This window comes from Octodon degus, unplaced genomic scaffold (assembly GCF_000260255.1).
Source record: "Octodon degus isolate 3935 unplaced genomic scaffold, OctDeg1.0 scaffold00051, whole genome shotgun sequence".
Taxonomy (NCBI): Eukaryota; Metazoa; Chordata; class Mammalia; order Rodentia; family Octodontidae; genus Octodon; species Octodon degus.
The window spans coordinates 2,199,970-2,210,702 of NW_004524627.1; the positions used below are offsets into that span (position 1 = coordinate 2,199,970).

Here is a 10,733-nt window from a genome sequence, read left to right on the forward strand (position 1 = left end):
TAGATCTTTAATCCATTTTGACTTTAGTTTAGTGCATGGTGATAGACCTGGGTCAAGTTTGAGTTTTCGGCATGTAGAGAGCCAGTTTTTCCAGCACGATTTGTTAAAGAGGCTATCTTTCATCCAGTGAGTATGTTTGGCCCCTTTGTTAAAGATAAGGTGGCTGAGTGTGTTCATAGAGGCTTCAGTGTCTTCTAATCTATTCCATTGATCCTCAGGTCTATTTTGATGCTAGTACCATGCTGATTTTATCACAGTAGCCCAAGTATCACTTCTTTGATGAAGTCATTTTTTAATTTTCTTGGATGACTTTAAATTCCCATTACTTTATTTTCTAATTTATTTTTAATTTTTTATTATTTTGTTTTTTCCATAATTTTATTGATATACAAATAGCAATTTCAAATCAAGTTGGTAGGAGACTTTCAATAATTAACACATTGCATACATTTTTCCCAGTGGTTAATTGCTGTACAAAATATGGACATGGTATCCTGTCTACAAACACCATTAGAAGAAATCACTCCATTCTTTAAGAGAATGTAACTATATATCCAAACCACTTTGAAAACACAGATACAAAATGGACATTCATCTGTATATCCTTTTTTTGTTAAATTCTATTATTTGAATATTATAGGTGTGTTAACTCAGCAGAATAATCTAAAAGACTTTAAAATTCTTTTCTGAATTGCCATGGTATTGTTTCATCTAATCCTACCTTTTTTGTATAATCATATCTAGTATAGATGAAAATGTATTGATTCCGGCTGGTGACATGGCTCAGTCGTCTAAAGCTCCTACTTAGAACAAGCTTAGCAAAGCACAGGGACCGCGGTTCAATCCCCCAGCACCACATGCCAGCCCGCCCCACCCCTGGTGGGCTGAGCTGGCCACACACACACACACACACACACACACACACATAAATAAAATTAAAAAAAAGTATTGATTCCCTAGTCAGAATAGTGTGTATCTTTATAATCTTCATAAGACAAACATATTTGTGAATGGAGTATTCCCAGACTGCACTTAATGAGTTATATATGTCTTTAATAGCACTCCTCGTTTCTCACTACATATTTATAAGACATCAAATGTTTTATTTTGTTTTATATTGTGTTTGCTTGACTTTAGAGTATTCTGAGAAAGTAAGTGATTTACTAACTCTAGGAGACCATGTACTACTTAGAATATAATGGTAATTGTTACAAAATTATTTCTGGTTGTAACATCTGTATTTAATATAGTTAACAATTTACTAGACTGGGGTTATAGCTCAGTGGTTTAAGTGCCTGTCTGGTAAGCTCAGGGCCTTGAATTCAATCCCTAGTAATCGTCCTCCCCCACAAAAAAAATGACCTGATGTGGTTGTGATTGATTAGTTGTGATTTATATATGTTAAAGTTTAATGTTTATCTAGAAGACATTTTATTTAGACTGACAGAAGCTATATGTTAAGATGTAGACTTACTATATAGATGAAGTGTTTAAAAACAATTTAGGATATTACTTGCCTTCACTGTAACTTACAATTTTTATTCTGTAAAACTATAACATGGAAGTGTCAGCCTGATAGCTCAGCGGACTAAAGCGCCTGCTTAGTCAGAGTGCAGCACTTGGGGTTCAATCCATGCCTGCTATACCAGCCCTGCCCACAGGGCACACTGAGATGGCAATTGAGACTGGGCATGGTGGCACCCGCCTGTAATCCCAGAGTTTGCGAGACTGAAAACAGGACAATCACTATGAGTCCAATCTACATAGTGAGACCCTGTAGATCCTATAGACCCTGTCCTAAATACAGAAAAATTTAAAAAAAGTATAACATGGAAAAACTGTTGGAATTTATAATATACAAGGTTAACTTTGTTCTCAAAATGAATTTCAAATAGATGTACTAGCAGAGCTACTGTTAATAATTCAAAAATACTTTGTCTTCTGAAGAAGCAATTACTGTGAAAATAAATATTTTTTTCTGCCACAAAATAAAATTATTGTATCTTACATCAAATCTTGGAAGAATCTGTCAAAAGCTCTGAAAAGTAATTTTATAGTCTTCTTTCACTGAACGAATGAAAACAAGCATTTCACAGTAAAGAGAACATTATGAAAAAGTGGTAACTATATATTGTGTCTGAGATTATATACTTTATATACTTACTAAATCTTGGAGTTATATTTTCAAGTTCAAAATGTAAACTGTGTATCTTTAGAAATGTGTTTCATTATAGGAGATCGCATTGCACCACTGTGCTTTCTCTTTGGGATACATATCTGACAGGTTCAATTTAGTTGTATATGTAGTTCAATTCCTATAGTTTCTTTTCATATTTTGCCTGAAAAACTTCCATGCTTTAAAAAAAAGTTATTTAAAAATGTGTAAGACTGCATTTAGTGCAGTGCTTCTTCCTTTAAGAACCTGAAACCTGACTTATTAAGACAAAATGTCCGCTTTGTCATCAAGATTTACCTCTGGTACCTGCATTATGTGAAACTTACATATCAATAAAATATACTATTAGATAATTTTAGTACCTGGCCTTATACCACCCCCTCATTATGTGAAAATGTTTTTAGTCCTTTGAGTATAGCATGCTTTTGTTCTCTTGTTATATTTATTACATTGTTTTAAAATCAGAAATGATTATTCTCCAACTTGATTTTTGCTTAATAAACTCTGTCCATGACTTGTATCAGCATATTTTAAACAAGTTTATTCAGATACCCTGTAAATTTAACTAGCGATTAATATAAAAGCTCTTCGCTTATTTTAATCTATACTTCATTATTATTTATCATGGCATTACTAAAAGCATTCTCATTTCAGAGAAAGTATTTTTCATTCATTTTCCTCCCAGCACTTCCATCCACTGGAGTTGTGGAAACTTTCAAGCATCTTCTCTCTCTCCTCCTGTCCCCTTTCTTCTTTTCCTCCCACCTCTCTTCTTCCACTGTGTAGTATTTCATTGATGATACTAGAACTGCAGACTACCTAGACTTTTTAAATTTCCATTTGTCAGTAATCAAAGACCTTTCCTAAAATCCAACATTAGCAATATTAATATGGTCAGAGATAGTTAAGTAAATATGTAACGTGCTGCTTTACTTCAGGAAGATGTTTAAATATAAAATGAAGCTTACTTCTTACTAATTAATAGAATGGTAGTACATGACGTTTTCCCTTTAAGACTTTTGGGGATGAGAAAATTGTACAGGAAGACTGAAAAAGAGCATTGGAATGCTCTGTGGCTTTCTAGACTTACTGCAATTCATAGTGAATAGCCTTCTCATAGGCAATAACTAAAACACTGTGAAATTCCAATACAATATTCTAGAGAGCAGATAGAGATAAAATATAACTTTTAAAGTAATTTTTAACTAAATGATTGTCCTCTCAACAAGTAAAATAGATTTTTTGGACAGTCAGTAACCAAAATCTACATATAACATCTTGCTAACTCTTTTATAAGCAAGATTTGAAGGGGCTGGCTAGATAGCTCAGCAGATTAAAGTGCCTGCAAGCAGGCCCAGGGGCCAGGGGTTTGATCCTGGGTTTGCCTTGCCATCCCTGTCCCCAGGGTGCACTGAGACAGCAATTAAAACTGGGCATGGTGGCGTGCACCTGTAATCCCAGCACTTGGGAAGCGGTAAATAGGAGAATTACTACTAGTCCAATGTAATACTCCTCAATACCCTGTATACCCTTCCCTAAAATACAGAAAAAAAATTAAAAAAAAAAAGATTTGAGTCAGAAAAGGGGCAATCTTGTATGGTAATATACTTTTATAACGTGTTTGAATAGTATGTGCTGTAGATAATGTATATCTACCTTGTCCTTTGCATGTTTCATAAATTTTAAATTTTAAAAAAAGATTACAGTGAAGGCAGAAGTTTTTGTGGATGGAAATATGCATCCAAATACCCGCTTGAATCAACATGATCTCTTTTGGAAACCAAAGATACACGTGTAGATATGTTATGTTTGTTTTTTCTACTGGAAATACTCATATTTCAATTTAATTGGAGTTCTGTTTAGTGTCTCCTATGTGTTTTTCACACTGCATTGTTTTGGGAGTAAATCATTATTCGTGGCTTAGTTCCTAAATTCAAGAAGTTCATCATTTTGTATGCATCAGAGTTGCACACAAGTAATTTCTGATAGAATACAGCTAATTTCTGATGGAATTTGCTATAGTATAATCATGTTACAAAGGCAAAGTGCTATCTGAGCATAGAAGCAATAGAAAAGACTCAATTTTTTTCAACTGCTTAGTTGAGGATTTTTTTTTTTTTTTTAAGTTGATGAACAAGTGGAAGATACATGCAAGCCAGGACAGAATCAACCGAGGCCACAGTTACTAAACATGAGTAGTGCCTGAAACTTGAGAAATAGGCTAGAAGGATAATTCGTTATTACATTAATATGACTAGAAAATTTTGTGTCAATGTTTTCTTCATCATATGAGGTTTTAAAAACCATGAAATTACTAGATGTAACAATGGGGTGGGCTAGAATTGCTTAAGAGAATAGTGTAAAAGAGCAGTTGTGAGAAGGTTTGCAAACATACACCTCTTTCCCGGTCCTTTAGCTCGAGATCAGGCTTGTGGCAGTATTCTCCTTCCCCATGTCTGTTGGTGTTTGTTGGATTTCTGATTTCTGTGAAATTATCCAATAAGATACTTGATATTTTTATGAAAATGTGAAACAAAATTTTGTAATAAAAAATTTATATTCAAATAATAAGACAATAATACTATGCTGTGTAATGTTAACTTCTAAGTAGTTATTCAGACTGTAGGAGATAAACCAAAAAGATTATTTTAAAAATGAAAAAATAGATAACACAAATCTTTTTATGACAGACTAATACAAATTATTAGTATAAATGAAACCAATTAGCATATATATTGGAATATTTTTAAATCAATACAATTTGTAATTTGAGGAAGTATTTGTGCTTTGTTTTTTCCCATAAGCTCCTGCCTGTGGTGCTGGCATTATCCTTTAATTCTAGGAATTGTCTTATTTCTTCTTTAATTTTCTTCTGTGGCCCATTGATTATTCAAGATTGTGTTATTTTTCATTTGTATAGTTTCTGTGAGTTCTTTTCCTACTGAGTTCTATTGGCACTGCATTATGATCTAATAATATGTGTGATAAAATTTCGATTCTTTTGCATTAAGCATGCATTACCAAATACTATGTGGTTTAAAAGAAAGTACCATGTTCAGCCCAAAATAATACACATTTTGTTGTTAATTGGAGTCCTTTTGTTCAGTTTTGGTTCAGCTTTGATACTTGTTGATTTTTTGTTTGGTTGATATATTATTTGTAATAATAGGTATAGAGGTCTCCTAGTATGATTATATTGATGGTTAGCTGGTGGTTTTGGTGCATATGTTTGTAATTGTTATCTTTTCCTGTTAAATAGTTCCATTCACTAATATGTATTGTCTTTCCTTACTTTTGATTAACTTTTACTTGAAATCCGTTCTGTTTAAAAATAGGACAGTCGCTCCTGCTTTTTTTCAGGTTCTTGTGTGGAAGATTGTTTTCCCTCCTTTGATTTAATGGATTTCTTTTTCTGTTTAATGTGTTTCTTGTTTATAGCATACCACTGGATTTTGTTTCTTGATCTATTCTATTGTATCTGATTGTTGAGTTGAGTCCATTTGCATTGATAGTTATAATCGATAGATATTAACTTGTACTTGACATAGTTTTAATTTTTCTATTGTTTTTCTTTCCTTTCTACCTATTACTATCCTTGCTCAATTTATTCATTTTTATTAGATCTTTAGACACTGTTAGCTTCATTGTCTCTTTTGAGGATAGCCTTGAAAGTTTGTAGGAGTGTTTCTTTTGGTGGTCATGAATTACTTTAGATTTTCTTTATCTTGGAAATACCATATTTCTGTCAGTTAGCAAAGTTTTCAAAATGTAACAGTAGGGTTGGAATTTGTTTTCTCAAAGATCTCAATACACTTCGTTCCCTGTTCTCCTTGCCTTTAAGGTTGTGCTGAGAAATCTGTTGTAATTATGATAGGTTTTCATTTATAGGTGATTCATTGCTAGAGAAAAGCTATTTTGTGTTTTTGTGTACAACACCATTGTTAAGTGTCTGTGAATTTTTTTTCATAATCATCAATATTTGGGCTTTTGTATGCTTTAATTCTCTATATGCTAAATTATTTTTCCATGTCTAGAAAGCTTTCTGCTGTTACTTGTATAAACAGGATGTTTTATGTTGTTTGTAGTATATTCACAATTTTTGCTAATTCCAGTGTCTATTAGTAGACCTGATTGAGTCATCTGTGGAGCTGTTGGATCCATTTTTCATGTTCCTTTGGTAACAGAACTCTAATATGAGTTCTGTCCACAGCCCTCTCCTCTCAGACTTCACATTAGTTGCTTCTGCTACCCATCCTTGCAGTAATATTTTTAATCTCTTACATTTATGTTTGCAGCTTCCTTCTGGACTCCTCATTCTTTTCTTTGGTGGGCATCCATGGTTTACATCTCTTTCTTTAGCTCTACTATCTGTTTATTAATGTATTCCCCACTCACTGATCTTTTGTTTCATTATTGTCATTTTATGATTAGTTAAATCTTCTTCAAATTCACCAAGCACCTTATAAAGCGATTTTACTTCTCTTAGGACCATTTCAAACCTCTCTGTGATGCAGCTTATGAATTCCTCTCCCTCTTAAAACCCCTCCCCCCAGTATGGAGAATTTGAGAGTTTCAGGAGGCATTTTATTGGCTGGCTTTTTCTTTCATATTTAGTACAGGGTCTACAGGGTCTCACTACATAGCTTGGACTCATAGTGATTCTCCTGTTTTCAACCTCGCAAGCCCTGAAATTACAAATGCATGCCACTATGCCCAGTCTCAGCGTGCCTGGGGGTGGTGCCAGCAGCACTGCATGCTGGAGATTCAAGCCCAGCTACTACACTCTGCCTAAGCAGGCACTTTAGGCTGCTGAGCTATCTGGCCAGCCTGGCCTTTTCGTCTTTCTGTTTATCTTTTGTGCTGGGATTTGTAAATTCTTTGGCCCAGTGCCCTGTTCTTAAGCAAGCCTTAATATTTCTTATGATCCCACAAGTGATCGATGTATTGGAATAGAGAGATAATTGCAGACCTCTAGCATGTTTGTTATCTTGTCTGTGGTAGTAAGTTCAGTGACAACAATGGCATCAAGTATCAAATGGATATTGACAAATCCTAGGAACTGCTCCAATCACCAAAATAAAGAGCTGTCATTTTATTAAGGCCAGTTAAACCCCCATTATATTTACCTATTATAATTCAGAGTACTAATTTCTGCTGGATGGTGAAACCAGAGCCAGAACTCAAAGATGTAGTAGATAAAATGGCTTATTCAAGACCACCACTCTGATGGTTATTCACACCAGTTGTACCCTGCCACAACACAAAGAGGTTTCCTGATTATAGTCTGAGCCTGAGCCTCCCAGAGGATCACTGGAATTCCTAGTTCTCTTACTGTCTCCAAGCCTGTCTCCCAGGGCAGCCTCTCATACAGTCTCTGTGAAAGGGTATTACTTCTGTTTTAAAGTAAGACTCTCCTCCTTATTGTTGGTTGCTTCCTCATTCAGGTCAGTTGGTTGTTAGTCTGTTGCCTTGTGCTGCGAAGAACCCAGGGAATACTGGAGGCAGAGTGTTGGATTTCAGGACCTGCCAGTTTTGAGTGAGGGGCCTGGAGAGCTGCAGTGTTGGCTAGGAGGGCTTTTTCTAGGTCATTTGGGCTCAGGAGCAGGTTTCCAGTAGTATTGGCTGGGAGAAGGACAGTGCTTCCTGAGTCCTGTGTTCTTAGGCATGTCAATCTCAAGCCCTATTTGAAATAAAAATCCAAGAAACTCATTGTATTGTCCCTGGGTCTTGAGGTTGCTACCTGGATGTTTTCTTCTGTCTGCCTTTCAGAATCTTAAGAGGTGTATATATGGTTTCCAGGAATTTTGTCAGCATTCAACCAGAGATGGAAAGTGCATGTATCTTTTTTGAGATGAAAAGTTTCCATTCATGTGTAAACAGTCTTATGGAAAGAACATACAGAAGCAGTCTTATGCACAAATCTTTTTTTAATGCTTTTTTAATAATTTTATTGAGAAAGAACAGTGAGACAGTTTCAAAGCTGATTAGTAGGACAGTTTCAATAATTAATACATTGCATATTGTCTTCTTAGTAGTTATTCACAGTACAAGATGCAGACATGATATCCTGTCCACAAACACTATTGGTACAAATCTTTCTGTTCATTGAATTAAGAGAAAGTAGCTATCCCAGGTATTCTGAATATACAGATAAAAAATGGTCCTTCATCTGTATCCCCCTTTCTTGTCTAGTTTTGTCAGAGATGGGTATTCCGTTGTCATTTAAATATTGTAGGTGTGTGAATTCAGAAAAATATTCCAATATAGTCCAGTAGTCCATAATAGTAGTGGGTTATGCGTAGGATTGGCAATGTCAAAAGTTGCTGACTTGAGCCTTTTACAGCTCAGCATATTAATATGGCTTTACTTCTTATACTTCGTTTTTATACTTCTCTGCTGGATGGTTAAGACCAAGATAAAGCAAGACCCATATAACAAGAAATGCATCTTTTGTATCTGACCTGAAACCCTGTACCACAGTTTGTAGATCCTTTGTCAGTGTCAGCCATGAGGATGAGTCACGGCATTTGCTAGACCAATTTGCTCTCTGTATGCACAGATCTTAAATGTACATTTTTGTCTCTTTGCATATCTCTGCAATATCAAGATATAGACCATTCGTTTACCCAATAGCTTTCTACTACCCTGTCCATTTCTTCCAATAGGTTCCACAGTCCTCTTCTGCCTGTACTTCTGCATCATGTAAAATAAGTTGCAAAATATTTTGAGGCATTTTTCATTACCAGGAGGTTTTTGAGATTGAACATGGTATTTCAAATGCCTTTTGCCATGAAGTATCTGTCACAGTAATTAATGCACCTTGCAACAGTGTTGAGAGGGATGGTGAATTGAGTAGATAAATGTGAGCTCGTTGTGGTGAGAGTGGGTTTGTTGTAAGAGCGAATATGGCCTTCTCTTGCTGCTCTCTTTTGTCTGTATTCCTCCAGGGATGATGCAGCTAGGGGATTTTGAGTTAAATGGTTTCTAGTGGGCTTTTCAATGTGGGAAGTCAATGTGGATTAGCGAAGTTTATGATAGAAATAGTTCAGATATGCTGAAAACAGTGTGAGGTGTGTGCCCTCAAGTAAGCTCTTTATCCAGGTGTGTAGACTGTTGTCTATGATAAATAGATCTGTACAAATTTCGTGAAGTAAACAGTGAAGTCATTTCTTTGGTTTATAGTCTTATCCTTGCCAGGCAAAGATTTCCTTGGACAAACTACTAAGTCATGTTGACACAGATGGTCTCAGTTATCTGAGATAAGTTAAGAGGTTGTTGATGAATTTCAAGCTATTAAGGCTACCAAGAGAATAGCATTGGGATAAGAATATGAGAACCGTTATATAAACAATCAACAGAGTGTGTAGGAAAAGTTAAGAAATTGTGTTTCCAAGGACAAATATGGCTTATTTTTATGGATTTTCTTTTTGCTTCAGTATTTATTCGTCAAAAACTTTCCATGGATCTTACAGATAGAAGGGACTGTCACAGTTATGAAACCAGATTTCTCAGTTTGAGTGAGATACTTTTACAGCATCCATGTTAAAAAAAGTTATCTAACCTCTTCTCAAATGATTTAGTTTTAGATGGTAGGGAATTAGCTTTCTTATGAGATAGCCAAGTTTGGCTTTAGAAAGCTTTGTTACAAAGTTGTTCCTTATGTTCAACTGAAAAATGGTCCCTTCAAAAGATTTTAGTACTTGCTTCCTTGTGTGGAATCTTAGGAAATAAGTGTCTTTTAAGTTCTCCATGTCAGTTGGACTTTTTTTTTTTAATTGGCAGGATAGTTTCAATAATTAACACATTGCATACATTCTTCCTAGTGGTTAATTGCTGTACAAGATGCGGACATGATATCCTATTTACAAACACTATTAGAGCAAATCCCTCTATTCGTTAAGAGAATGTAACTATATATCCTAACCATTTTGAATACACAGATACAAAATGGACATTCATCTGTATCCCCCTTTTTTGTTGTGTTATTTGAATATTATAGGTGTGTTAACTCAGCAAAATATTCTGAAAGAGTCCAGTAGTCCATAATAGTATTGGGTCTTCCACTTCACTGGCAATGTTAGAAATTGTTCACCTGAGTCCCCTACAGCTCAACATAACAGCATGGCTTTACTTCTTATACTTTGTTTTTATACTTTTCTGCTGGATGATTAAGACCAAGGTAAGGCCGGACCTATGCAACAAGAGTTGTAGCTTTTGGGTCTGGTAAGGTCAGTGAAATCCCCTCAAGATTTATCCTGAGATCCTGTACCTCAGATTGTAGATCCTTTGTCAGTGTCAGCCATGTGGATGAGTCACGGCCATTGCTTGGCCAGTGTGCTCCCTGTGAAAGCCTGAGAGAATGTTTTCTCTTCATATGACTCTCCTTAGGCACACTCTACATCATGGATCACTGTCCTGTTTTGCCCCTTAATCTCTTTGATCAGAAAATTTGTGACACTACCAAGTTACATGACCTTACAGTACAAGTTCTCATATGTCCTGAGTCTTAATTGACCTTAGAAGGCTAGGGCCAAAATGTTGGCTTTCCTTGCAGCCC

At 35.4% G+C, this 10,733-nt stretch overlaps 1 protein-coding gene across 3 annotated transcripts in view; it reads left to right on the plus strand.

The window, feature by feature from the left end:
- The window catches only part of Tusc3 (tumor suppressor candidate 3), a 256,150-nt gene that overhangs the window by 167,562 nt on the left and 77,855 nt on the right, over positions 1–10,733 (plus strand). The window lies entirely within an intron of this gene.